The 23,257-nt window shown below is 37.2% G+C and overlaps 1 long non-coding RNA gene and 3 pseudogenes across 1 annotated transcript; 2 read left to right on the plus strand and 2 right to left on the minus strand.

The window, feature by feature from the left end:
• Window positions 1-120: 120 nt before the first annotated feature.
• Window positions 121-9,963, plus strand: LOC127373023 (uncharacterized; annotated as a pseudogene).
• An 81-nt stretch (window positions 9,964-10,044) lies between these two features.
• LOC127373017 (urokinase plasminogen activator surface receptor-like) lies at window positions 10,045-14,218 on the minus strand (annotated as a pseudogene).
• A 1,651-nt stretch (window positions 14,219-15,869) lies between these two features.
• On the minus strand, window positions 15,870-18,278 carry LOC127373022 (uncharacterized; annotated as a pseudogene).
• Window positions 18,279-21,736: 3,458 nt separating this feature from the next.
• Window positions 21,737-22,556, plus strand: LOC127373043 (uncharacterized). The gene is made up of 2 exons (XR_007886870.1): window positions 21,737-22,016; window positions 22,240-22,556. It is a non-coding gene; the product is annotated as an uncharacterized LOC127373043 (long non-coding RNA).
• Window positions 22,557-23,257: the final 701 nt, after the last annotated feature.

Raw genomic sequence — 23,257 nt, forward strand, 5'->3', positions numbered from 1 at the left:
GTTCTTAAAATTACGTGTGATTAGGGATTTTTGTTACAGGTGGCAAATCTCTTCATTTACTTTCATCTCTGGAGGTAAGTCATTCTGATCTTTAAGAAAGATATTTTTCCATGCTGTGCAGTCGGCCTACTGTCTGCCTTAATCCATGTGAATGCAGGTCTGTTTCAGCAGTTATAGTTAGTTTATAAGATGAAATGTTGAATTTGAAATGAATTTAGCAAAAACGTTGAATGTATCTATGTGTTGTGATATTATGGCTTATTCAAAATGTGGTTGCTGACAAAAATCGCTGACTTCCTTTTTTTAAATTTAGAAACCTTAAACAGTTTTGACATTATTTAGTACAGTACGGGGGAACAGTTCTTGCATGTCGCTAAAATATCTGTCTCCGTTTTACAATGTAGGATTAAATATAAATTCTAATTCCTGTGGGGAGGGATTAAAAAATAACAACACACAAAATGTATTTCTTTAGGCAGAGATCATTTTGCTTATTACTGTTAGCCTCTCTAGATAGTTCTAGTACTGAGAATGTTTTTCTTGAAGGAAAAATCTACCTTGTTCTGCTTTTTCATGCCATGAATCAACAGTGACGCTGACAAAGAGAATACTCAGAGTTTAAGTAAAGCACATTTTCTACTAGAAAAAAAAATGAAACTATCTTAGTCCATTGACAAAATTGTTTTATTGTTTTAGAAAAACATAATGTGGTTTGTTTTAACAGCTTTTAGGTTGTGTTTGGAATTTCTTGTGATTTCTTTTTCTCAAAAAACATGTATCTAACATGTATATATGTATTTACATGTATGTAACGTATCTCATTATGTAATCACTCTGCATATTATCTATTCGTTGCTTTGCAACTCAATCTTATTGCTACTTATTTTTGCCAGTGTTTTAAAAATTAGGTTTGTTTAATTAGAAAATTAAATAGATAAAAGATTTAATGTATTTTTTTCAGTGTGTACAGTAGCAGAGGGACACTGTTAATGTGATATCAGTATATATAAATTACATGATATTTGGGCTATGTACAGACAGGGCGTAACATGCATGTGCACCCTCTTCCCTTTTTGCATGGAAGAGCCATTTTTGTTTCTTTTTTGTTTCTCTAAACCTGTTAAATAGTCTACAGTGCAAGTAGCAGAAAACATGGGTGAGGTCTTTAACCTTAATCCTACTGTCTGGGGTACCCGCAGACCCCAGAGGTATACTTTGTGCCATATCTCATAGGTAAATCAATTTGTTCATTATGACTTCCTATAATTTTTTTTTGTTTAATTAGTGCAATTATTATTTTTATTAGCATAACTACGTCAGCCATTTTGAAGGAGACAGACACAGATGCGGCAGACACATATAGTGCTACACAATAAGAAAATTAACATCTTGATCCAGTCAGCTAAAAAAAAACTTGATCGGGACATCCCCAAAATTAACCTAACCCTGTAACTAAAAGAATAATCTTTATTTTTCTTCAGACAACATTAATTACATAACTAATAATCTTTTAAGAAGAACTTTTGCCAAGATGGTTGTTTCTTACAGTCTATTCGTGGTGTCCCCAGGGACCCCAGGACTCAGTCCTTATATGTTACATATGTTGGTAGAATGAGGGTTAAAGTGATACTCCACCCAAAGAGATATGCAGACATTTCCCTTCGGTAACATTGAAAGGTGATCAAGCTTGAAACTCACAAGACAGCAAATCTTGGCCTCTGTTGCTTCCCTTTTGCCCGTTCTTTAGTGAGTCTGTGAATCTACTGACATTATGTAAATTCAATATTACGTTTCCTGAGTGCCCCTTTAATATTGGATCTTAGAGTAAATCAGATTTTTTTATACATATGATAAATGAATCATAGATTTTTTTTTTTTTGTATTTTCTTTTTACTTTTTCAATTTCTGGGTGTAAGTTTTAATGCACCTCATGTTTGCTTTATTCACACTGAATGTTCATTAAATTAATCATTCATTCAGTTATTTTTGTAACAGGGACCAGGAAAAACAATGTAGTGCCTCTAGGCATGGTAAACAGATGACAATAATGTCTCTCTTATAATACTAAGATGCTCATTTCACATATATTGCAGGTATACAAGATGTCTGGATTTAGTCATTTTCTCCTGTGCTTCTGGATTCTAGGTACTACAATTTTGTGCTATTCAGATTTGTTAATCCTACATATAAAAACTGACCTAACTGTTTTACATTTTTAACTTTCCTGGCAGGATACATGTTCTGCTGTTCCAGGGCATGGCATGTTAAGATGCCAAGCAATATCAAAGGATTAGTGGATTCCTGCCTTGTCATCCCTTGCAGTTTTGACTACTATCAGTATCCACCGTACAGACCAGACCGTGTGGTTTGGTACCAGTATGTGAGCCGGGGATATCCTTTGGTTTATGACAGGTGGTACCCAGAAGATGTCATTAACATATTTAGAGGTAGAACACGCTTATTTTCTCCCGCATACAAAACATGCAGTCTTGAAATCTCTCGAGTGAAGTGGTCTGACCACAGACAGAAGATTTACCCCTGGGTAGATCCAGAGAATGTCGGGAAAAGCACCTATCGATTCTTTGACACAACTGTAACAATTGAAGTAGTGGGTAAGTTATCATAGTGAGCTTAGAAAAGGATACATTTTTAGATGTATATCTGTATATTCATTTTAATAAACAATATTTTTCTTTTGTTAAGACAGGGCAGAGAAGCCACATATTATGATCTCTGGTGAAAGGAAGGTTGGACAGCCTGTGACAGTGCAGTGCACTGTTTATCACACCTGTCCCACTTATCCACCTACTCTGAGTCTCAACGTCAGAACGCAACACAGTGGTATAACTCATAGCTCAATGTCTGATGGCACATCCAGAACTACCTTGACGACCACACTGAACATAGAGAGAGACCTCCAAACTGTGGAGTGCATGGTCCGACACATTAGTGGTCACAGCGAAACAGCCTCTGTAACCTTAATTTCTGAATGTACGTTATGAGCATGCAAGAATAAAACGTTTTTCTCTTTTTCCGATATTGAAATTTTAACATTCATCATTTGTGTCTCAGGCTCCTTTTTACCCCTGACCATCACACCTACAACAGACGAATTTCTTGAGGGACAGCCAAGTAAAGTAACCTGCACTGCTGTGTACACATGCCCAAAACATATACCAACTTTCAAGTGGAACTATGGTAGCATGCCAACCTCCACTGATACCAGAAAGAGTCAAAGTGCTCAGTGGAAGACCGTCTCCACACTGACATTCACAGCATCGGCCAGCGACCATGGAAGGTCTCTGACATGCTCTGCACAATTCACTGGGGGTCAGAGGCAGGAAGAGAGCATCACCCTACGGGTAAAGAGTGAGTAGAGATAATAATAATTTTTATTTAACAACTAAACCTTACTAATCTATAGCCTTTATAGCGGTTGTATACCAGAACAGCCCTGCATCTCACCTGCATCACCATTAAATGCTGCAATAGAACTGAAACCTATTTCGATAACATTTCGCCAACTATCTGTGCGGTAGTGTTTAGTTTTGTTTCTGTTTTAAACAATTATTCCACAGCACTGGCTTGTTTACCACAATAGTTTCCATCATGCGGTGTCAAAAGACAACTGACCATTCCTAAGTCCAGCAACAGCTGAGCAACCCTCTAGCTACAAGCTATCTAGCCAACTAACGGTTTATGTAAAGCAACTAGCTCGTTGTAACGCAAATTTGTTTTGAGTCTTTTCAACATAGTTAGAGTCTATGTCTAGCACATATCATATCCAAGTACGTACAGGAGAGCAGAAAGTTGACCGAGGTTCTGGCTGAGGCTTGCTCGACTGTTATTGGAGCACAGAGAATGAAGGGGCGGGGCTTAGGAAAGTTCAATTGAAAGGAAGATTAAAAAAATGATATAGTTCTATTACACAAATGTATTTATTTATTATTTTCAAAAAAAAAATAATAATCTTGTGAAATACTGGATTTTTTTAATTTGGGCACAGTACTGTTTTGTCGAACTGCTTATAAAATGTCGTCACAAAATTAAACCAGCTATGGTTGCTCTTTTTATAGCAAATGAGTATGTGTTATGTGAATGGCACTGCTCATGGTGACAAATCGACAGATAATTAACATCATCTTTGTTATTTTCAGCCACAGATTGCAGATGTTTTCATTGCTTTAGCTTTAAAAACCCACTGTGCTCTCTTTGCAATCACAGAGAAGACACAGTGATCAACTAACAAATGAGCAAAGTGGAGCATTTAGCAGCTAAAGAGCCAAATATATCTCTGAGGACCAAAACAGAACTAAAAGGAGAGTAAATATTGTTCTTTTATTACGTATCGTCCTTACTGCTTGCTTACATGTTAACCCTAATTGTTGCATCTGGGGTCTCAGATAGACATTGCTTTATTTTAAAGGGTCACAAGCCAGAAAGGTTGTGAACAAAGATCTGCAACTTTGCTTAAGTTGTTTCTTCTTTATTACAGGAAATATGCTCTCTCGTGGTTGGTCCTTCACCACCCCTAGTAGCATCACAGGCATGAGTGGCTCCCTGTATCATCATTCCTTGTAGATTCACCTATAGTATCTCCCAGCCTGCTGACCTACAGGTTATATGGTACTTGTTCCAGAGCAATGGATACCCTTCTGTTTTTGACAAAAAACAGAATGTTATTAGCAGGTATAGAGGGATAACTAGCTTGATTGGATCTGTGGGGGAGAGGAATTGTAGTCTTAAGATTGAGAAGCTGGATATGTCACACAACCAGGACAGACTTTACCCTTGGGTAGACAAGAACCCTATTACCTCCTACCACACCCTGGGCCACACGTTTTATGACAAAACCTCTCAAATTATTGTTTCAGGTAAGCATTTGGATGCATTACTTCTCAATTTTAGTTATTTACAGTTTAAAATATGCAATTCTGCAAATGAATATCCTTGCTTTGATTTCATAGACCATGCACAGGAACCGCAGCTTAGCATCACTGGTATTCCAAGGGTGGGAGAGCAGAGCAGAGTGTCCTGCAATGTGCGCCATACATGTATCTCTGCTCCCCCGATCCTGGTCCTGGATGGTATAACTGGAGCAGACCACATTATGGACACTCTGGTATCTGATGGGATTTGGGAAAGGAAAGTAGAGCGAAACTGGACTGTAGAAGAGGAGGCCCAAAGTGTGAAGTGCTCTGTTAGCTACCGTGGTGGCCAGACAGCCACAAGTGAGCTCAGGCTGAATGTTGAATGTGAGTACAATTTAAGACCATGTGTTACTGGAATTAAAATGTTTACATATAAGACTCACTATCACGTTTCTGCTTAGGTCCGTATGAAAAAATCAAAATGACTCAGCAGCCAGGCGAGGCAACGGAGGGTGTGGCAAAGAGTGTAATCTGTTCTGTTTCGTATAAGTGCAAGAAAAATACGCCAACCATCGTATGGAACTACAAAGACATGCAGAGTTCGTTCCAGACCAAAAAGATCTCCAGCGATACCTATAATGCTGTGTCAAATCTAACCTTTATTGGCACTCTTGGGGATGACAATAATTCTTTGACTTGCACCGCTCAGTTTATTACTGGAGAGACCTCAGACTCTGCAACCATTCATATAAAAAGTGAGTTCCTAAAAAGTCATACACAGTGATCACTTAAAGCAATAGTTAATGTCCATACATTATCTGTCCATAATGACATGTTATATCACCTTTGTTCATCAGTACATAAGCTTAAGTGCAAAAGCAGTAAAAGTGCAAAATATCAAACTTTTGCTCTATGATAAAATAACATTCGAAGATTTTAATTGATAATTGCTTGCTACCATTTTTTCCAGAATATGAGAAACCAGTTGAAGAAGTAGATCCGCATGAAAAAGACAGTGGGTGTACCTTTCAGTTCTCTCCAAACTCATCTTGCTGCCGTGTTATGTCACAAGTGGACTGATTTCTACAGGCATCCCATCATGGCTTGTTTCTCTCTTTACAGCATTCCACGTTCTTGCTGCTGACGTCCCTTTCAGACTCAGCGCCCTGACACGCTCCTGTGTGGTGATTCCCTGCAGCTTCCAGTTCCAGGAGGATGTGCCTCTCACACGTGGCATCTGGTCCAAAAAAAACGGGGGCATCGTCTTCCATAACGGCCAGAGCCGAGTGCTTGACCACTTCAAAGGCCGCACAAAAATATTAGGAGAGCTGAGTGAAGGAAACTGTACATTAGAGATTGATGACATCAAACCCTTTGACAATGGGCCCTTCTGTTTCCATGCAGAGAAAGGAAATGACAAATACAGATTCAACAATAGCTGTGTATTTATTGTTATGAAAGGTCTGGAATCAATTCGTATTCAGCTTCTTAAAATGTGCCAATCTACTTACTTGTATGCTTTCTAATCACCAACAGTACTCTGTTTTGTATTTCACATTTTCAGCTTCCCCAGAAAAACCAGTGATGACCTCAGTTCCAGCAGAAGTCGATGCTGGCTCAACGATTACTGTCTCGTGTTCTGTGATGCACACATGTCCATCACATCCTCCAGTGCTCTCATGGAGTGTCCCTAGCCTCACCAGTGAGGTCATACACACCTCAATGCAGCAGGGCATCTGGCAGACAACCTCCACCATCAGTTTCATGGTTGCAGGAGGAGACGGAGTCAAAAACCTAACTTGTACTGCCATCTCCTGGCGTGGCAAGCAACAAGCCAACACAGTAAAGCTGACTGTAAAGGGTTAGACCACATAATTCTTCTGTTCTGTATATGTCTTGTACAGATGCGTATTGCCACCACATCAGAAAACAATGTTTTTCACGTTAAAACAGCTATTTTCATGTTATTATGACATACAAACTTATCACATTATACAAGCAACTTTTCTTCTTATACAAGCAACTTTTCTTATTATAACAATATACTATTTATCCTGTTATAACATGTTATAACAGGATGATTTACATTGTTATAACAGCACATTATAACAATATATGATTACACAATATCACATAATAGGATGAAACATTTAATAAGTTCACATTACATTATAACACATTATAGCATGATAAGCTTGTGTGTCACAATAACATGAAAATATTGTGTTATAACGTGAATAATATCCTGTTATAACAAGAAACTTTTTTACTTTTCGCATTTGCTTTTGCTTTTCTGGCATGGCAATACCCTGACGTAGCCTTGCAATTATATCATATATTGAGTTGTGTGTTTTCCTGAATGTATTTGCATGAGCCTCAAATATTCCTACATCACCAGGATCACTAATGTACCAGTTAAGAAGCTCTCTACCAGTATCCATTCCAGTGTCAATTCTCCTGATTGCAATCATCCTAGCTGCAGTGTTTGGAGTGTTCATTTATAGGAAAAGGTAGTGTAAATACACATACATTCAAAAAGTGCCAATGTTTCAGATGGGTACTATTATAAATGCTATTAATGCTTTTAGTTGAATGTAGTAAAGTAAAATTTGTCATTTATCAATGAATGTTTTATTCAACCTACAGGAAGCGCACTGACGACTCGCCACCACCTCGACCAGAGAAAAGGTATGTAGGTAGGAATGCATAATGAGTAATGATGACATAACTGATGACTAGGTTTCAGTCTAGACTCTAAACTGAAACCCAGTCATCAGTCTGTCATCTAGTCATCAGACTCTAGAGTCTAGAAACGCTTCACGCTTCAAGGAAATGAACATTTATAAGAAATGGTTACTGTACACAGTTAGATGTGGTCGGTCAAGGCTCTGTTCTTTGATGTTGAATCTGAGGAGCATTGAGGATTATTAGAAATAATCCCCCTTTAACAAATGTAAATAAACACTAGACCTTAGTTACATCAACAATACCAAAAATTGTAGCATATCAGCAGAATAATAGTAAATAAAAGATAGCTTTAATGATTGTGAAGCAAGGAAAAAAACAATTGATGCTATCTTATTCATTAAGGCACACATGCTGTATTTACAATGTAAATCTCTGCAATTCAAACTTTCACAGGCGATCACTATGGGATAGATTATCCAGGTAAGCTTTACAAAAAACTGCCTTAAGACAAGTTTTTTTTGATAAAGTCACTCATGAGCTGTAATCTGTGTCTTACTTAAAATAATTCCTCTTAATCCAAATGTCCAGGAGATACCCCGAAGGCAGGGAGAGACCCCCAAGGCCGGAAAAACGGTTCGTCAGCAGACTGCTTGTTTGTTCCAAACTGAAAAAATAAAGTCAGCTGTTTCTGACAAATAGTAACACTTTGCTTTCCATACAGGGGGTCCATTTGGAGTCGATTCTCCCGGTAAGAACACCCAACTGTTAAAATTCGCTTTTAATCCCCAGATGAAGTACCTTGTGTTTACATTTCTAACTTTTTCAGGGGAGCAAGGGACGACGGTGTCAAGTGGCAAAATGAGAGGAGACCCAGGTGGGTGTTCCTCGGTGCTGTTGGCTTTAGATTTTACCATTCAAGCTGTTACAGTTTCTTTCTAACACTTTAATACTTAATTGACGTAATTCTTATAAGAAGTCATTCTGGAGCAGATTTTCAAGGTACCAGTTTTAACCTTCTGTTACGTGATGAATTAATGTGAAGAAATACCCGACATAAACTATATGAAAATATGAACGCAAATAAAATATTTTTTGCACTTGCAGACGCCAAGATGACTCTGTGAACCTCAGTGTTGGCTATTCGTAAGTGTCTATCAGTGGCCCTCTTCTACTTCAAATGGCCCTAATTGTTTAGCACAATAACTGATATTGTGATTCCCTCTCTAACCTATAGACACAACAGCACCGCAGTCAAATGTGACACTCAATTCTCCAAACAACGCTTTCCATCCCCAAAGGAGTGAGTTTTACTCAGCTGTCCTTTTACTCTTGTAACTGACATATTGTTTCATTAAGTTGTACATTAATTATCCACTTTCTTTTATATATCTGTTTGATCTAGAAACCGGAGACCTCCTCGCTCTGCCAGGCCTGAGGTTAGTAGTGCTGTGGTGAGTGGAAATAAATATGATGTAAAAGAGTAGGTTCTCATCTCATGTTCTCCACTACCCATTAGGTTATAAGTGCTGAGTCTAACTAGATTCTTGAGGACATTTCGCCTCTCATCAAACGATTCTTAAGTTCTGAATTAAGGTGCCAGTATGATTCCATTGAAGTGCTTGTTGGATGGTTGAACAATGCCTGAACCCCCCCCTTACAGATTTCTCAGGTTGGAATAGGGCCAATCTAACTAGATCTCTATCTTTTTATTTACTTTCCATAACCAAAAATCCAAAACCACACCCTTTGGATAAGAGTTAAAATGTCGTCAATAATCCTATCACTTAGCACTATTAGCTCCTGTGGGTAGTTTGAAATAATGAATATCCATATTGTATTGTAGCAGTGCTGTACATTTTACACTTTAACTTGTGTATAAAGATATGTTTATATATATATTTATATATAGATATGTTCTTAATGATATTATATGTTGTATGTAAATATGTTGTATGTAGATTTGAAGTTGTAACAAAAGTAATTTCCCCCTGGGATTATTAAAGTATTTCTGGTTCTGATTATGATTCTGATTATGCACTGCCTTCCAGTATACTGTGTCTTTTATTTTGTGAAACATAAAACATAAAGCTGCAGAGAACAATTGGAGATTGTAACTGATTCCAGTTTCCTTCAATTTGTTGCAGGATAGCCTGTATGGCAACATTTAAGTTCTTCAAGATATCTTGCAAAAATCTCGTGCTTCCAGGACCATGTTGCTGTTATCATTTTACATTAATATACATGCTTAACATTACATGCTTGTTTCTGTGTGGGAGAAGTGATGTCGGCCTTGTATTTAAAACAATTTACTCAATCATAAAATATATAAATATAAAATATATCAGCTGTCGCTTAACTGAATTTGTTCACCTGTTAAATAAACATAATAAATACTTAGTACAAACTCCACTGTGATTTGATTATTTTTTCTCTAAACACTTACTACTGTATTACAGTTCAAGCAAAAAGATCACAGACATCAGACTTCAAGGATTCATAAAATACATTTTTACACACATTATCACATTATGAAGGGTGGTTTTAAAGAAAATCTTTCACATTTGTTCCTACTTGTGAGTATAGTGAATGTATCGTGCAATAACCATAGTCTATACAATAGCTCCACTATTGAAAACAAAACATACATACATTGAAATACAGCGGGAAATAATTATGTGTGAGTGTGAACACAAGGAATATAGGAATGGAGAACTTCCCTACAACATTAAAATTAAAATCTCACCATCCATGCAGAATTATCCCATTTAAATCAACAACTCTTTTGTATTTAAGCTGCAATTAAAGAATCCATAGACAAAAGTAAAAATTTCCAATTATATTCATTGTTTTTAGTAGAGAAAAAAAAATTCTTGAAAGGTATTGAGGATTTCATAAACTGCCTGTTATATAACATTTGTCCACTGGATGGGGGTACACTGCTTATAGTTATTTCCCACAAAGCGTCCCCATCTTCATATGACAGTTGTACATGATGAATACGAAGTTAGAAATGGGAACAGACTGAACAGTTGAGTTATGACAGACTTCATAAGCTAACAAGGTTAACATGGGACTGTCATATATTTTACAGCCATATTTTCTTGCCTGCACTAAATCTAAAAACATTTAGAAATAAAGCTTCCCTGAATCATCCTAGAGACACTACAGGTGAATAGGGTAAATATCTATCTAATAGATCTGACTATGAAACTTCCCTAGTTGAATACATACATTAAGAAAATTCATTTTTGTGTTACAAGTTTTCTGAAGTTTTCTGTTTACATATGCAAATGAGGAATTGTTGATGAATGCTAACTTTTGGTGGATTTTGGAGAATTTTACACACACAAATGGGCAAAGTGTAATAAAATAAAACACATAAATGTGTATTTTGGGCATTTACTTTCAAATAGCCTGAAAAAGACAGGCACTGGTCAAAATTGGCCAATTTTACAACTGTATTTTTCTAATCACTTAGTTGTCAGTGTGATTTTTGTCATAATATAGACCCTCAACAAAAGATTCTCATGGCTTGATTCAATTAGTTTTGCTTTCAAATATTCCCTTTTTCAGGGCTTTTACATTTGGGGTGAGAGAAGTGATCATCATCCCATAAAAGTAACCCAAGTGGCAGAGAGTGCGTCTACGACTCAGTCTATGTAGGCTAGGTCATAAAGAGAGGCATCAGTATCAAATTAAGATTGTTTCACAACTAGTTACAAACTTATTTTTAGCAGGTTTAAAACTGGTAAAACTCCTCACAAGACTTCAACCATCTGGCTCTGGAATAAGTAATACAGACTGTGGGCTTAAATCAGACTTGGACCTCCGGCCAAGGACCGCCCAAAACAACATATGTCAGTTGTCTGGTGTTGTGCTTCATCCTGGTTCACCTGATTATAACTGGCATTTAAAGGTTATATGTATGAGATTTTGAACATTAATATAGCAGAAAACAGCATAAACATAAAGGTTTAAGTTAAGTTTGTATTTTAAATTTTTTAATGAGACTGAGAAAGGACAAAAAACTACACTAAGAAGAATTGTAAGAAATGTGTTTGCTTTTCGTCAGTAACTTCAAAATATTTCAGATAATTCCAATTAAAATTAGGTTTCAGGTTAATATTAGCACACAGATGAAAAATTGCGAAAAAATGTTTTTTACATTCTTCAGAAAAACAGATAGCAATTATTCTATGCAAGACCTTTGCTCTTATCTTTATAGGCAACATGCAAATAATAATAATACAAATAAAGAAATAAGCCAGTTACAAACTGTATAAGGCAGGAAATAAAGGGAAATTATAACTTTACTAAATTCTATTTTTACACGAAACTTGCAAAACGTTCTACTCTCTCACTCATCGGTTGAAAGGATAAGGAAAAGGGTGTGAGCACTATGAGGCTATGTGAAGATAAGAAAAACTAAGCTGTAATGCTGCCGTCTCCACCAGTTAAGAGAACATGACCAGAGAGATCAGTGGTGTCACCAGGAGCAGGAGGCCAGCACTTGTGCTGCTGGCGCTGTTGCAGTAGTCACCCTCGCAGCAGCTAATGTCTCCTCCAATGACTCCTTTAAACTGTGCATTTTTCGTATTTGAGCAGATCTGCTTGGAGGCACAGCCCTTTGTGATTATCGTTTCACCGCCTACATTCACTGAGAGAACGAAAATAATGTTAGTGTGTGAGCTTAAAGTTTTAATACATCTGCTTGAATCACAGAAAAATCGCTCAGAGCTGTGGAAAGGTTGGAAAGAGAGAGATGTGTAGGCCTGATACCTGTTTTTGAGATGCAGTGGTCCTCATTCCCCAAGCAGTTCACAGTTGTGGTGCACACATTTCCATTGCAGTGGAAGCACTTTTTTCCATTGGGTTCAGATTCACTGGGCTCTGTAACATAAAACACACATTGTTCATATTGATTGAGAAAGTCGAGTGGGGTGGAGAGGTGACGGTAATGCACATTTACTGTCAAATTATAGTTTGAGGATTTTGAAATTCAAGGAAATTATGGGAACATAATTTGCCTATGAAACAAGATTAACTTGAACCTGGAGATTCTCACAAACACACACACACACACACACACACACATACAGGTACAGTGGCAGCTGGAGGTATTAAGATAAGATATTCCTTTATTTGTCCCACAGTGGGAAAATTCCAATGTTGCAGCAGCAAAGTGGATAGGGAAAAAACAGTATAAAAACAGTAAGAGTAGGGAAATAATAAAAACACTATGTACAAGAGAAAAAACAGTAAGAATCCACAAACAACAGATAACACAAATAGTACAAATAGTAGCAGCAGCAATTGCACATGGGCAATAGATTGCACAGTGAATATTGCACATTGTTATTGTCAACAATGGGGGGGGCTACTGGGAGCAGTGCTGGTTGTTATACAGTCTGACAGCAGCAGGAAGGAAGGAAGGACCTGCCCTGATGGTAATTTCCCTCATCCTGGCTCGTCTTGGAATTTGAAACTTATTTCTCTAACAATATCTGTTCCAAACATATTGTCTCAAGTTCTGATACATGGACTTCATCATCAGTCCACAATACTTACATTAACCATGCAGACATGTCACAAGACATGATTATACAACTTATATACAGTATTGAATACAGTGTAATATACATATACAAAAACAGCTCTCAGTGCAAACAAAATCTAATCTAAATAGAAACAGACAATATAAGTGAGTTACCAGGAGCAGTTTCGGTGTTGCAGAGATTGGATTGCAACACTTGCTGGTAATCACATTTCTGGTAAGTCCAAAGTTGACTGAGCCCTCAGCACAGTCTTCATTCAAAACACAAGTTTTCATCTGGATATCAGAAAGTTTTGAACCACCTGCAACAAAAGAGTAGCCATTGTAAAATGGGACAGTGCAAAACTGTTCACAATAGAAAAAACAATGCTCTTAAAAAAAAAAACATACCTGCATATGAAGTGATTCTCAGCACACTACACTGATATCCCACTGAAGGGCATGTTTTTAATTCGCATGTTGCTGTGCTTCCTGGTAAACACTTATGACAAATCAGGCTGTAGGCTGATAAAACACAAAACAGTTAAACTCAGTTAAAAACAAAATCTACATTTCTTTTCTTTAAGGGGTGGACTAAAGTATTGTAACACCATAACTCTGAAGTAAATTAATCAAAACTACTATTATTATGAGAAATTATAAGCACAGATACAAATATGAGTTATACAGTATGAGGCTGGTTGTCATGTGCAGTACTGACATGCATGGGGTTTTTCTTGCTCTTGTTTCTTTGTTTCTTGTTTTTTCAACTACAACTAAATAGAATAGAGGCTATCTGTGCCCAAACTGCAATTGATGAACAAAGAGGAATAGCAGTAACGAACAGCAAAATAACATGCACGATGTGGACATACTCTCTTTTGACATGTAACCTAAATGACCCATGTCTGCAGCATTTGTAAAGGTAAATGTGGTAATTGATAATTACAGTCCCAATTTTATTAAAGAATAAACTGTAAAAAAACGGATAATAGAACAAAAACTTGCCTTCAGAGAGAAGCACAGTCCCAAAGATCAGAGTAAGGAGATGCATTTTGCAATGGCGGGATGCAAATGAGTTTAGTTTGATCTGTTGCGGCTATAAGTATCCCTCCTGAGAAGGAGTTGTCGGTTTTCATAAACTGCCTGTTATATAACATTTGTCCACTGGATGGGGGTAAACTGCTTTAAGTTTTTCCCACAAAGCGTCCCCAACTTCATATGACAGTTGTACATGATGAATACGAAGCTAGAAATGGGAACAGACTGAACAGTTGAATTATGACAGACTTCATAAGCTAACAAGGTTAACATGGGACTGTCATATATTTTACAGCCATATTTCTTGCCTGCACTAAATCTAAAAACATTTAGAAATAAAGTTTCCCTGAATCATCCTAGAGACACTACAGGTGAATAGGGTAAATATCTATCTAATAGATCTGACTATGAAACTTCCCTAGTTGAATACATACATTAAGAAAATTCATTTTTGTGTTACAAGTTTTCTGAAGTTTTATGTTTACATATGCAAGTGAGGAATTGTTGATGAACGCTAACTTTTGGTGGAATTTCGAGAATTTTACACACACAAATGGGCAAAGTGTAATAAAATAAAACACATAAATGTGTATTTTGGGCATTTACTTTCCACTAGCCTGAAAAAAGACAGGCACTGGTCAAAATTGGCCAATTTTACAACTGTATTTTTCTAATCACTTAGTTGACAGTGTGATTTTTGTCATAATATAGACCCTCAACAAAAAGATTCTCATGGCTTGATTCAATTAGTTTTGCCCCTTGTTCATATCATAGTTTAGCAGTGCTCTGTATCTGTCTGTCTTTTTCTTGTTTGGTACAGTATACCTTCTCTAGTTAAGTGCCTTAAGTTGTTTCTGGGTTAAAATAAATAGCAGTATTTGTACTACTATTATGAAAGCTAAATATCAGAACTGTAAGTGTGACAGATAGAATAATGTGTAATACCAGTAAGTCAGAGCAAGTAATAGAGGAACACTTAATGGGCTCATCTTTAGTATTTTTTAATTTTCATGTTATATCATAGTTTATGGTTATAATGGTTATTGTGCGTTGTAGCAGTTACAGCACAGTACCTTCGTGTTTTCTTATGTTTTATGTGCCAAACGTCTAACACCAGCTAGTAAGAGTGGTTGTAGTTACCAGTGGTCTCCAGCAGGGGAGCGCAAAACTGTTGATCTATGTTACGGTGCACCTGTCCATGTATCTTTCTTTCAAATACTCCCTTTTTCAGGGCTTTTACATTTGAGGTGAGAGAAGTGAGGCTGGTGTCCCAAAATGGAGGAAGAAACCCCACTTCAATCATCCCATAAAAGTAACCCAGGTGGCAGAGAGTGCGTCTACGACTCAGTCTATGTAGGCTAGGTCATAAAGAAAGGCATCAGTATTAAATTAAGATTGTTTCACAACTAGTTACAAACTTATTTTAGCAGGTTTAAAACTGGTAAAACTCCTCACAAGACTTCAACCATCTAGCTCTGGAATAAGTAATACAGACTGTGGGCTTAAATCAGACTTGGACCTCCGGCCAAGGACCGCCCAAAACAGCATATGTCAGTTGTCTGGTGTTGTGCTTCATCCTGGTTCACCTGATTATAACTGGCATTTAAAGGTTATATGTATGAGATTTTGAACATTAATATAGCAGAAAACAGCATAAACTTAAAGGTTTAAGTTAAGTTTGTATTTTAAATTTTTTAATGAGACTGAGAAAGGACAAAAAACTACACTAAGAAGAATTGTAAGAAATGTATTTATTTTGCTTTTCGTCATTTACATCAAAATATTTCAGATAATTCCAATTAAAATTAGGTTTCAGGTTAATATTAGCACACAGATGAAAAATTGCGAAAAAATGTTTTTTACATTCTTCAGAAAAACAGATAGCAATTATTCTATGCAAGACCTTTGCTCTTATCTTTATAGGCAACATGCAAATAATAATAATAAAAATAAAGAAATAAGCCAGTTACAAACTGTATAAGGCAGGAAACAAAGGGAAATTATAACTTTACTAAATTCTATTTTTACACGAAACTTGCAAAACGTTCTACTCTCTCACTCATCGGTTGAAAGGATAAGGAAAAGGGTGTGAGCACTATGAGGCTATGTGAAGATAAGAAAAACTAAGCTGCAATGCTGCCGTCTCCACCAGTTAAGAGAACATGACCAGAGAGATCAGTGGTGTCACCAGGAGCAGGAGGCCAGCACTTGTGCTGCTGGCGCTGTTGCAGTAGTCACCCTCGCAGCAGCTAATGTCTCCTCCAATGACTCCTTTAAACTGTGCATTTTTCGTATTTGAGCAGATCTGCTTGGAGGCACAGCCCTTTGTGATTATCGTTTCACCACCTACATTCACTGAGAGAACGAAAATAATGTTAGTGTGTGAGCTTAAAGTTTTAATACATCTGCTTGAATCACAGAAAAATCGCTCAGAGCTGTGGAAAGGTTGGAAAGAGAGAGATGTGTAGGCCTGATACCTGTTTTTGAGATGCAGTGGTCCTCATTCCCCAAGCAGTTTACAGTTGTGGTGCACACGTTTCCATTGCAGTGGAAGCACTTTTTCCATTGGGTTCAGATTCACTGGGCTCTGTAACATAAAACACACATTGTTCATATTGATTGAGAAAGTCGAGTGGGGTGGAGAGGTGACGGAAATGCACTTTTACTGTCAAATTATGGTTTGAGGATTTTGAAATACAAGGAAATTATGGGAACATTATTTGCCTATAAAACATGATTAACTTGAACCTGGAGACGCTCTCTCACAAACACACACACACACACACACACACACACACACACACACACACACACACACGCATGCACACGCACATACAGGTACAGTGGCAGCTGGAAGTATTATGCCCTTGGGCTCCTCTATAGCAGATGGTAATTTCCCTCATCCTGGCTTGTCTTGGAATTTGAAACTTTTCTCTAACAATATCTGTTCCAAACATATTGTCTCAAGTTCTGATACATGGACTTCATCATCAGTCCACAATACTTACATTAACCATGCAGACATGTCACAAGACATGATTATGCAACTTATATACAGTATTGAATACAGTGTAATATACATATACAAGCTCTCAGTGCAAACAAAATCTAATCTAAATAGAAACAGACAATATAAGTGAGTTACCAGGGAGCAGTTTCGGTGTTGCAGAGATTGGAGTTGCAACACTTGCTGGTAATCACATTTCTGGTAAGTCCAAAGTTGACTGAGCCCTCAGCACAGTCTTCATTCAAAACACAAGTTTTCATCTGGATATCAGAAAGTTTTGAACCACCTGCAACAAAAGAGTAGCCTTTGTAAAATGGGCCAGTGCAAAACTGTTCACAATAGAAAAAACAATGCTCTTAAAAAAAAAACATACCTGCATATGAAGTGATTCTCAGCACACTACACTGATATCCCACTGAAGGGCATGTTTTTAATTCGCATGTTGCTGTGCTTCCTGGTAAACACTTATGACAAATCAGGCTGTAGGCTGATAAAACACAAAACAGTTAAACTCAGTTAAAAACAAAATCTACATTTCTTTTCTTCAAGGGGTGGACCAAAGTATTGTAACACCATAACTCTGAAGTAAATTAATCAAAACTACTATTATTATGAGAAATTATAAACACAGATACAAATATGAGTTATACAGTATGAGGCTGGTTGTCATGTGCAGTACTGACATGCATGGGGTTTTTCTTGCTTCTTGTTTCTTTGTTTCTTGTTTTTTCAACTACAACTAAATAGAATAGAGGCTATCTGTGCCCAAACTGCAATTGATGAACAAAGAGGAATAGCAGTAACGAACAGCAAAATAACATGCACGATGTGGACATACTCTCTTTTGACATGTAACCTAAATGACCCATGTCTGCAGCATTTGTAAAGATAAATGTGGTAATTGATAATTACAATCCCTCTTTTATTAAAGATTAAACTGTAAAAAAAACAGATAATAGGACAAAAACTTGCCTTCAGAGAGAAGCACAGCCCCAAAGATCAGAGTAAGGAGATGCATTTTGCAATGGCGGGATGCAAATGAGTTTAGTTTGATCTGTTGCGGCTATAAGTATCCCTCCTGAGAAGGAGTTGTCAGTTTTCTGCATCATCTTATCAGTCAATTGCAGCTTATTACATTTTTGGTGCAATTTCAATTTTCTTATCAAGTGGCTGCTCCATGGCAAACTGACCGTGTTTGCCCCTCACGGAGGAGAGGCTGTGGCAATGGTATGGTGAAACAACATGCAAGCCATTTATTTCAAATGAAAGAAGGCAATTTCAAACAAACTAATGAGGATTTTTATCAGCATGATTATTGTTATGAAGAGGTGGCTGCATTTTTATCCTTTGTTTTGTACAAAAAATGAGTTTTAAATGCTAACTTTGGCGTATGTTGAGACTGTATTGGTTGATAAACTGTGGTGGTCTAAATATTAATTAGTGTTGCAACAAAAAAAAGTTGTGAGAATTACTTGTATTGACACCAATTTTCCTGACCTGTAAACAAAACAGTTTGAGTGAGGCTCCAATTCAGAAAAGTCATAAACATACAGTGGCACACACACACGCACATCATCAAGATGTTCCTGTATGATACAAGTTGGGCACTGAGCACTGCCTCTCTCTGCAGTAGAAATACAGATACCCTTTGCCTAATGTCCAATATTTATATTCTTGCAGTACTTTTACTTCCCTGCATTTTTTGTGCATCCCTGCAAAAAAAGAAACATTGTGTGTACTGTGCTATGCATTCAAAATAGATCAGTCACCTGTCACAGAATACACGTAACACATAACAAATTAAATTAGAGACAATTTTTTCAACTAAATAACCAAAGAATCTGAAGCCCATCTGCTTGTGACTTTTAGTTCCTGTAAATAGTCTGTCCAATCCACAGTATTGGAATACTAAGTAATATTCATATTGCAACAATGCTGTTTTCACAGCAGCCTGCTCCTTTAACAGTCCCCCAGGGCTGCTCCTTGAAATGTCTATGATTGACCGTAAAAAAGATGAAGTACAACACTTACTGACTTATGTCACTGATAAAGCAATTTATATCAGAATCACTTTTATTGGCCAGGTATGTGTGCACATACAAGGAATTTGACTCTGGTTTTACGTTTTTACACTGATTAACAGCATAAATAAACAGAACAAGTTCAACAACAAAAGACAAAGACTTATATACAGTAGAATACAGTGCAATGGTGCAGAGTGCAAAGGATGCTGAACTAAATATTTTACATGCAGGTATCTTTATGTACCTGGGGTAGGTGGATATGACAGTATAAACAGTATGCAAAGAAACAGAATTTTGGAAAATAGGCTAAGTAATGAATGTTTCATTAAGACTCAGAGTGATGGCCAGTGGGTGGAAACTGTTCCTGTGTCTATTATTTAGGCTACATATACAGTGGGTACGGAAAGTATTCAGACCCCTTTAAATTTTTCACTCTTTGTTTCATTGCAGCCATTTGCTAAAATCAAAAAAGTTCATTTTATTTCTCATGAATGTACACTCAGCACCCCATCTTGACAGAAAAAAACAGAAATGTAGAAATTTTTGCAAATTTATTAAAAAAGAAAAAACTGAAATATCACATGGTCATAAGTATTCAGACCCTTTGCTCAGTATTGAGTAGAAGCACCCTTTTGAGCTACTACAGCCATGAGTCTTCTTGGGAATGATTCAGAAATTCTTTTGTAACCTTGGCCAGATCTGTGCCTTGCCACAATTCTGTCTCCTAGCTCCTTGGGCTCATGATTCTCATTTGCTCTGACATGCACTGTGAGCTGTAAGGTCTTATATAGACAGGTGTGTGCCTTTCCTAATCAAGTCCAATCAGTTTAATTAAACACAGCTAGACTCCAATGAAGGAGCAGGACCATCTCAAGGAGGATCAGAAGAAATGGACAGCATGTGAGTTAAATATGAGTGTCACAGCAAAGGGTCTGAATACTTATGACCATGTGATATTTCAGTTTTTCTTTTTTAATACATTTGCAAAAATTTCTACATTTCTGTTTTTTTCTGTCAAGATGGGGTGCTGAGTGTACATTAATGAGAAATAAAATGAACTTTTTTGATTTTAGCAAATGGCTGCAATGAAACAAAGAGTGAAAATTTTAAAGGGGTCTGAATACTTTCCGTACCCACTGTATTTACATGATTAATACATTTGTTAATATTAAAAACACATTTTAAGTCATCATCCCCACTGTTATTGTGAAACTGTCAGATGTGCAGAACACACGTGCAGCGGAAGCAAACTGACTAGTTAAGTCAAAACTAAAACTCAAACAGTGATGGTTGGGCCATCGCAGTCTGCACGTGACGTGTCAGTGTGCACTGCGGCTGAGTCATGCGCAAGCATCATGTGTAGACAACACCATGAAAATTTCTCGTAAATCAGATGATGATTGCCACAAAAGGCTTACCTCCTGTTTCCAGTATATGGCACAATGACTATGACTGAATATGGGCAGGTAGATGTGTTCAGGGCAGAACTCTTATCAGACATGTTAACTTTGGTGCAGATTGGAGAAAGTACACCAAAGTTAGAACAAATTCCTGTTTCTTTGTGAAACATCGCTTTTCAATCACAGGCCACGGACACACCCTTTGACAAAAACTCAAGATTTCTTAATTCCAAATGTAATCACCAATTTTGAAGTTGATCCGATTAATTCCCTAGAAGAAGCTACCAAAAATGGGAAAAAGTTCAATTAAATTAAATTAAATTCAAAATGTCCGACTTCCTTTTGGGTCTGGGGTATGGGTCCAAGAAGCTGTTTTGTACGTCTAGACTCGATACCTTTGCCTTTCCAATGTCTGTGAAACGGGACACCGGGGGCTGCTATGTTGAACTTTTCTAGGGGGCGCTAGATGTAACATGCCCATATCAGATGTAACATTTTACCATTTGGGATGTGTGTGCTGAGTTTCATGAGTTAGCCCACCAAAAATGCAATAAACTGTAAAAACCGATAATGTCTACATTCGGTGTGTCGCCCTGGCAACAGCGTTCAGTGAAAACTAATGAGATTCATAACATTCATTAAAACGTCTTAAGGGTGTTTCATGGGGTGTGTGCAATTGGAGATGATTGGTTGGAGAGAATAATCCTTCCTTCAGTTTCAAGGTCACTGCTCAGACCCTAAATATGCATTGAGGACTGACTAGCTAAGTCAAAACTATAACTCAGGAGCTCATTAAAGAAAAGAAATTTCACACATTTCATTTGTCCTGTGCCTTTGACCCATCCTATATATGGGGTGCCGTTTGTAAAGCAGCTCACGCTGAAAATAACAGCAACATTTTGTCACATTTAGTTTCAAACAATGTTTAAAAAACTGGTATGAATTTTTGAGGGTCACTTTTTTGCACATTTACAACAATATTTGTCAACTTAGAGATATTTTAAATAGTTAAATCCAAATATTAAATGTTACACCTAAATGCTAAATCTTAATGTTGAATATAAATCTAAATCTAAATGTTAAATCTAAATGTTAAATGTTAAATCTAAATGTTTCGGTGAAACTAAATATTTAAGTAATATGTAAATTCAAAATGCCGGTAACCGGAAGTACCAAAATAAAAGCTTGATGAGGTCAGTGTGTGTTTATAGTGTCAAATAATGAATAAAAACCATCTCATCCGGGTAAATGGACTCTTGGACATGGATTGGACTAAAAGTGTGTGTCAAAATAAGTAATTTCATTGGTTACATTTTCGTGTCGTGACCTATCAACACATGGTTCATTTTAATATTCAAATGAGCCATGTTTTGATTGCCACGTGATCACCGCAGTTGCTACCACCAGGCTGTCAATCAAGCTCTCAGCTACAGAGAACGTAACGTGAGTAACGTGAGTAACGTGAGCTAACGTCGGTTGTTGGACTGAAATTCTGAAAATGCTTGTGGTATATTAAGTAGAGATGATGTGAAGATGTATTGAAGAGAAGTCCACTGACACCATCTTGATTGTATATAAAGGTTTATTACAAAAAGGTACAGCATCATTTCAAGCCCCGGGAGCTTGGAGAGCATCCTGCCAAATGAACAACTCTGTCTATATGCGTCGAACATAGGCTTTATATAATGGAATGAAGAAAGGAGGGGGACTGTCCGTGCTCATAAACAACAGGTGGTGTAACGGCGGGCACGTCTGTGTGAAAGAGCGTCTGCAGCCCGGACATCAAGCTCGTCGTCGTCGGATTTCGTCCGTGTTATTTGCCCTGGGAACTTTCCAGTGTTGTCGCCATCACTGTCTATATTCCTCACAGTGGTCTTCATCATCACCATCACTGTTTACATTTATGATGTCCTATTTATTCTCCTGTACAGCACTTTGGTCAACTTTGGTTGTTTTTAAAGTGCTTAACAAATAAAGTTGGATTGGATTGGATTTATATAGGTCTATTGTTTATTCAAGAAAATAGTAAAGAAACATCTGGTTCTAGTACAGATATGTGAGGTAAAACAGGGAGATGGGGGATTTATTAAGATAAAGGTCAGAGGCCATTGAGAGGCCCCTAGCCTAAACATTTCATAGTAAGAATTAACGTTACGACGTTGAACCTCATGTCTTACTAACACTGCATATGTTGAAAAAAATATCACTTGAACTTATAACAAACTGTAACTTAAACATATAGGCCTTCGGATACCACATGCTCATACTCATATGTAGATAGGCAAAGCCCTTTATCCCCAGATAAAAACATTAAGAACAGTTTCTGTATCATGTTTATTAGACCTATGTAATCTGAATTGGAAGGGCACGTTGTCATGAGCTGTATCTTGTATATTTATTATTAGCTATGTGGTATGTGTATGCACCTTTATGTAATCTGGTGGAAAAACATATTCAAATTTAAAAACGGATCATACCAAACAAATATCTGCTTGCGTGTCCCCGTGTATGCAAAGTGTCCTCCTTTTTGATGTGACGGAAATGGCCACCCTAGTAATAGTGAGCACCCTCGGGCTGGCTATAGTGGCTATACAGGTCACAAGTCCCGCACCCTTCATAAAAGTGACACTAAAAACTCAAAGTACTCTTCAAATACAGTTTCTCCAAACGTGTTTATTATTTTAGGTAGTTAT

This window comes from Dicentrarchus labrax, unplaced genomic scaffold (assembly GCF_905237075.1).
Source record: "Dicentrarchus labrax unplaced genomic scaffold, dlabrax2021, whole genome shotgun sequence".
NCBI lineage: Eukaryota > Metazoa > Chordata > Actinopteri > Moronidae > Dicentrarchus > Dicentrarchus labrax.